This window comes from Dendrobates tinctorius, unplaced genomic scaffold, assembly GCF_039654945.1.
Source record: "Dendrobates tinctorius isolate UK_male_01 unplaced genomic scaffold, ASM3965494v1 ptg000293l, whole genome shotgun sequence".
Taxonomy (NCBI): Eukaryota; Metazoa; Chordata; class Amphibia; order Anura; family Dendrobatidae; genus Dendrobates; species Dendrobates tinctorius.
Genome location: NW_027361960.1, coordinates 10037566 through 10043565, shown reverse-complemented (window position 1 = coordinate 10043565; position 6000 = coordinate 10037566).

The following is a 6000-nucleotide window of genomic DNA, read 5'->3' as shown; positions in this document are numbered from 1 at the left end:
TAGGTTTTAAATACATTGGTTAGGACTGCTCTGATATGGGTATACCTTGGTGTTTGGTAGAGCTGCTTAGTATACATTTTTTGCAAAAAACGTATCAACTAAATACCCTGTTTTGTTATCATCTTTTTACTAGCACTTGCTGTTTATTGCTAGATATTTTTTTAAAGCAGAGTATTTTTTCACGTTTGTTGTACTGTGTTTCTCTGTGTTTCAGTCTCTTGGTGGTGTTAACACTGTCTCAGAGGCGTATCTAGGCTTTCTGGCACCCGGGGCAAGAATTCGGTTCGGCGCCCCCCCCCCCCCCCGCCCAAGTACATATGCGACTTGCACACTTATCCATGTACCCACGAGCTGCGCCTCCTAATGCTCTCAATGTTCAGTAAAAAACTGAGAGAAGCAGGATGAGAAGCTCGTTGTCACAGGATCATACCTATGAAAATCGCATATGAGTGAAGTGTCCATGTGATGACTACTGGAACCTGCAGAGCTGAATCCTGACACTGCAGCTTCTGAATTCTCACAACGAAAGCACTGCACACTTTTAGGATTCTCCCTTGCTGATGTACCGTCATGTCAGCACAAGTATGTGATTTATATACATCTGGCCACATTCCGACTAGACGTGCCCGGCCTCGCTCTGTTCATTTTCATTGAGTGAGGCCACACATGTCTAGTCAGCATGTGACCGCATGTATGTAAATTACCGGCACGAGAGAATCCTGACAGCGTTCAGTGAGCACTGTGAGAATTCAGAAGTCTGCAGTCACATAGAATGACTGCAGACTCAGCACAAACCTGGAGAACCCCTTTAATGTTCCTAACAAATAAAAACATGAGAATTAGTCAGAATCACAAATAACATTTACATCCAGGTACCTTATAGATGACGTCTCTGGAGTCAGTCACCTTTTCTTCTAGACCCCATGATGAGTTTTCTCATCCACATCTTGTCTCTGCAGACTTCCATCTTCTCCGGTCTTCTGCAGAAAATCTCCACACGACGCCCTTAAAGATAGAAGTGTCATTATAATGCCCCTAAATAAAAATGTCTGCAATATACTGTCTCCTCACACTATTCCCCTCTAGCATCCCACCTGTTCACCATACTGTCTCCTCATATATTTACCCCCTCACTCTCTATACTGTCTGCTCACACATACCCCCGACTCCCCATACTGTGTCCATCCACATACATTAACCCATTCGCTCCCCATACTGTCTGCACCAATCCCCCATACTGTTTACTCATACATACTCTTTATTTTGTGTCCTCAAATCTCCCCACACATTAAATCCCCCCATCCCCAATCCCCCACACACATTAAGTACCCCCCATCCCCACTCCAAATCCCCCCACACATTAACCCAATCCCCACTCATTAACCCCCATCAGCACTCCAAATCCCCCCACCCCCACTCCAAATACCCCCACACATTAACCCCAACCCCACTCATTAACGCCCCCATACATTAACCCCCATCCCCATTCATTAACCCCCGCGCACATTAACCCAATCCCCACTCATTAACCCCATCACCACTCCAAATCCCCCCACACATTAAATAACCATCTGCACTCCAAATACCCCCACACACATTAACCCCCATCCCCACTCATTAACGCCCCCATACATTAACCCCCATCCCCATTCATTAACCCCCGCGCACATTAACCCAATCCCCACTCATTAACCCCATCACCACTCCAAATCCCCCCCACACATTAAATAACCATCTGCACTCCAAATACCCCCACACACATTAACCCCCATCCCCACTCATTGATGCCGGCACACATTAATCCCCATCCCCATTCATTAACCCCACCACTCATTAACCCCCATCACATTAAATAACCCCCATCTCCACTCCAAATCCCCCCACACATTAACCCCATGGCATCCCCACTCATTAACCCCCATCCCCACTCTAAATACCCCCACACATTAACCGCCATCCCCTCTACAAATCCCCCCATCCCCACTCCAAATCCCCCTACACATTAACCCCATGGCATCCCCACTCATTAACCCCCATCCCCACTCTAAATACCCCCACACATTAACCGCCATCCCCTCTAAAAATCCCCCCCATCTCCACTCATTAACTCCCCCTCATCTCCCATCTTCGGTGGTTCTTCAGCTCCACAGTGGAGCACACTTACCACCAGCGTTTGCTCTGGGCGCCGGGGAGTGACGTCGGCAGCGTGATCACATGACCTGATCACGCTGCTGACGTCGCTCTGGCCCGGCGGTCAGAGCTTCAATTGTACAGGCGTCTGTATAGACGCCAGTACAATTGCTCCCTGGGAGCCGGCACGCGCTCCTTCTCTGCGCCGGCTGTCAGCTTGACAGCTGACACAGAGAACCGCCGACTCTCAGGCGGGGGGCGGCAGAACGCAGCCGCCAGGGAGGACACTGCGGACCGCTGCATTAGGCGGCCCGACTGCGCCCCCCTGCTGGCTGCGCCCGGGGCAACTGCCCCGGCTGCCCCCCCCTAGATACGCCACTGCACTGTCTTACCGACTTGTTCACTGTATGTGCATGGCCCATGTGTTTGTTTTCAATAGAGTTAAGGCCCCTTTACATTTAGCGATGCACCAGCGATCCCGACCACAATATGACCCGGTTAGGATTGCTGGTGCATCGCTAAATGGTCGCTAGTGAGCTGCCAAACAGGCAGATCTCACTAGCGACGCAGCGATGCTCGGCAGTCTCTCTTACCTTTCAGATGTGGCGGGGGTGTCCATCTTCCGCCTGCGCCCATGGCCCGCTCATCGGCACCAGCAGGAAGCCAACGACGAGAAATGGACCAGGCTGATCTTGCGCGATCAGCGATAACCAGCGGGGGAGCCGGTCGGAGGTAAGTATCACATGTAGCGATATCGCTAGCAATATCGCTGCTGCGTCACAAAATCGGTGACGCTACCGATATCGCTATGTGTAAAGCCCCCTTTAGGGAAAGTAGATGTTAATCTGGTGGGCTGGGCCAGCAGCAAAAAGGCTAGAGAAAGCTGCTGCTTCCAGTCAGTAGCCTGGGCATGGTTGCCCTTTGCAGGTTTAGCCGGGGCATTGCCAGACCCCAGATAGGATCTGCTGCCCTTGGACCTAAGGACAACAGTGACAGCTGGAGCACTGCCAGACCCCAGGAGGGGAAATAATCTGTTGCTCTGGGACTTTAGGACTGCAATACGGACTGTATGGGTGCCCCGCGAAGGGACTTCAAGCATCCAGATTCCGGCGTATGGACTACTGCTTTGTTTCAGCTACCGTCGCTGTTGTTGGTATCGCCATGGACATTGCTAAGGAGAGAGCAGGAAACCAGTGTTGCACTTTGCTTCATCTCTGTTATTAAAGTTCATTCCCTGTTGGACTGCAAGTTGTGCCTGAGGATTGTGTCCGGCCCATCTCTGTGTTTTATGTAAACACAGAGAAATAGACATGCTGCTGTCTGGGAAGACAAACCGCATTTCTGTCTCCATGGGTGAGCCGCAGGCATCTCTAGAGGCATAGTGAGCATGAGATTTATTAAAATCCGATCCATTATGCTGTAACATCTGGACACTGAGGGTTGGACACTGCAGAAGTATGCAGCGTACAACCAGCAGCGTTTACTGATCATCTGCACATACCCTAACACAGGAGAGGACACAGGAGAGTACCATATTTTTCGGGTTATAAGATGCACTTTTTTTTCCAAAAAATTTTTGGTAAAATTTTAGAATCAGAATTGCAGTTGCGGTGGAGCTTACCGGCTGCTGTAGAGCGGGGTCCCAGGGTCACTGCTGCCGGAAGTTCTGGCGGCGGTGGAGGCAGAAGTCGGGTGATGGCTGCAGGCTCCAGGTTGGTATACCGAATTTAACAGCGGTGTGGGGGCCCCATCGCCATTTTGTGACAGCCCAGAGCACCGTACTTTCCATATTCTTCTATGTGGTGGATGCCGGAGGTGGGGCATGCACAAATTGATCTTATCTCCCGAGATATTGGCTACCGAGATCTCAATTGCACATTTGCCGCCTCCACCGCATTAGAAAGTATTGGAGGTGTGGGACTCCGGGCTGTCACAAAATGTCGGCTGAGCCCCCACACCACTGAACATCTCGTTTTTTCAGCCTGTGGCCCGCAGCTATGACCTAACTCCTGTTGCCGCTGAATACCCTTTCCTACCAGACTGGAGCCCACAGCATCTCCTGCCTCCGCCAGCAGCGACCCTGTGACCTGGGACCACCCCACACCACCGTTGCTGTCCCCCAAGTAAGCTACCGCAAAAGTGGGTTGCCCTCCCAGGGCTGTGGGGTACTCGGTACCAGGTCGGTGTCAGGGGAATGTGTCACAGCAGCGGTGACCCGGTCCGTGGCCCTGGGCGCCCAAACAATGGGAGATGTAGTTAATGGTAGAATAGTTTGTGACGCCACCCGTGGTGTTTGGCAAGTATGGTGTTAGGCCAATGCTGCATACAGATACGCTGGGACTGATGGTAGGGTGCAGCAGAGATGTAAAAGCTCCCCACAGGTGGAGCTGTAGTCCCAGGGCAGTGTAGATGTAACCAGCACGGGGATGTAGCAGTGCTGGAAGCGTAGGGAACAGACAAGACACAGCGGTTGCAGTTTCTGTACCTTTACTTAGTATATGCAGTCCAGGGTCCTGATTACAGATGGTGTTGGAGCAGGTTAGCCTGGAAGCAGATCAGAATTCTCTCTCAGCAGAAGGGCTGTGCAGTCTCCTTCCTAGCGCCTTGTGGTGTGAAGCACCCCAGTACTTAGTTACTCTGGAATGCTTCTCTTCAGATGTTCCTAGAACTATACTTGTATGACAGACAGCTGTAGCCTCTCTCGGGGACTCCTCTCCTGAGTCCTGGTTCTCTATTCAATTGCTGTTGTGTCCCAAGTCTCTGATGGGAGCAGGGCATTTACAGCCTCCTACTCCTCTGGTATCTGTGGCAGGGCCGTTAGTATCCGTACCACCGTGGAGACCAGGCTCCAGTCCTTGCGCTCTTGCAGTGAGGGAGCTCTCCACCCGGAGCTCAACCTCCACTTTTCTCCACACGTCTGCACACGTGGACCTCCTTCAACAAACTGACCACTCCTTCCTCTCGGCCCTCAGGGAGCACCCCCTCCCCTTAATCCTGGTTCAGAGTTCCCCCTGCTGGCTTGGAGTGGAACTGTGTTGCATGCATTAGGTTAACTGCTGGAGAGACCCATCACTGCCTCCAAGCCTGGGATTACCCTCCCCTGGAGGAAGGCAAGGCCAGTGTGGCGACCATACCCCTGGGGGCACCACAAAAGCGGATTATAACAAGCACCATTTTATTAAAAAAAAACATATTTTTCCTATTTTTTCCTCCACAAACTTTGGGGTGCGTCTTATAAACCTGTGTGTCTTATAATCTGCAAAATATAGTTTACAGTATATACACAGCCGAAAGTCATAGGTTACCTGTGTGCTTCTGTCTAATGAGCTATGCACTTTTAAGAGGTATTTTGAGCAGTCAGTGGTGGTCTTCCTTCAATTTCTGACAGTGGCATTTAGCATGATAACGTCGGAATGCAAGTCACATGACCACGAGGCTCCGATGGGTTGACATGACAACCCGGGGTCTGCAGGGGACCCCCATGGTTGCCATTGTCTATCTGCTAGAGCAATGCCCCGTGGCCAACGCTCATAGCAGATGAGCATTTTTGGCACACATAGTAGGGCTATGAATAGCACAAACCTCCTAAGGAGACTATTGAAGCAAGTAAAAATTGTAAAAAAAGTTTTTAAAAATCTAAAAAAAATAAAAAATATAAAAGTTCAAACCACTCTCCTTTTGCCCCATTCACGATAAAACAATAAAATAGCACATATTTGGTATCGCCGCATTCAGAAATGCACGATCCATCAAAATATAAAAAGAATTAATCCAATTGGTAAACAATGTAATGAGAAAAAAATTTAACAAACGTTGGATTTTTTTTCACCACTTAAATAAAAAAAGTATCTCTACATGTTTGGTGTATAT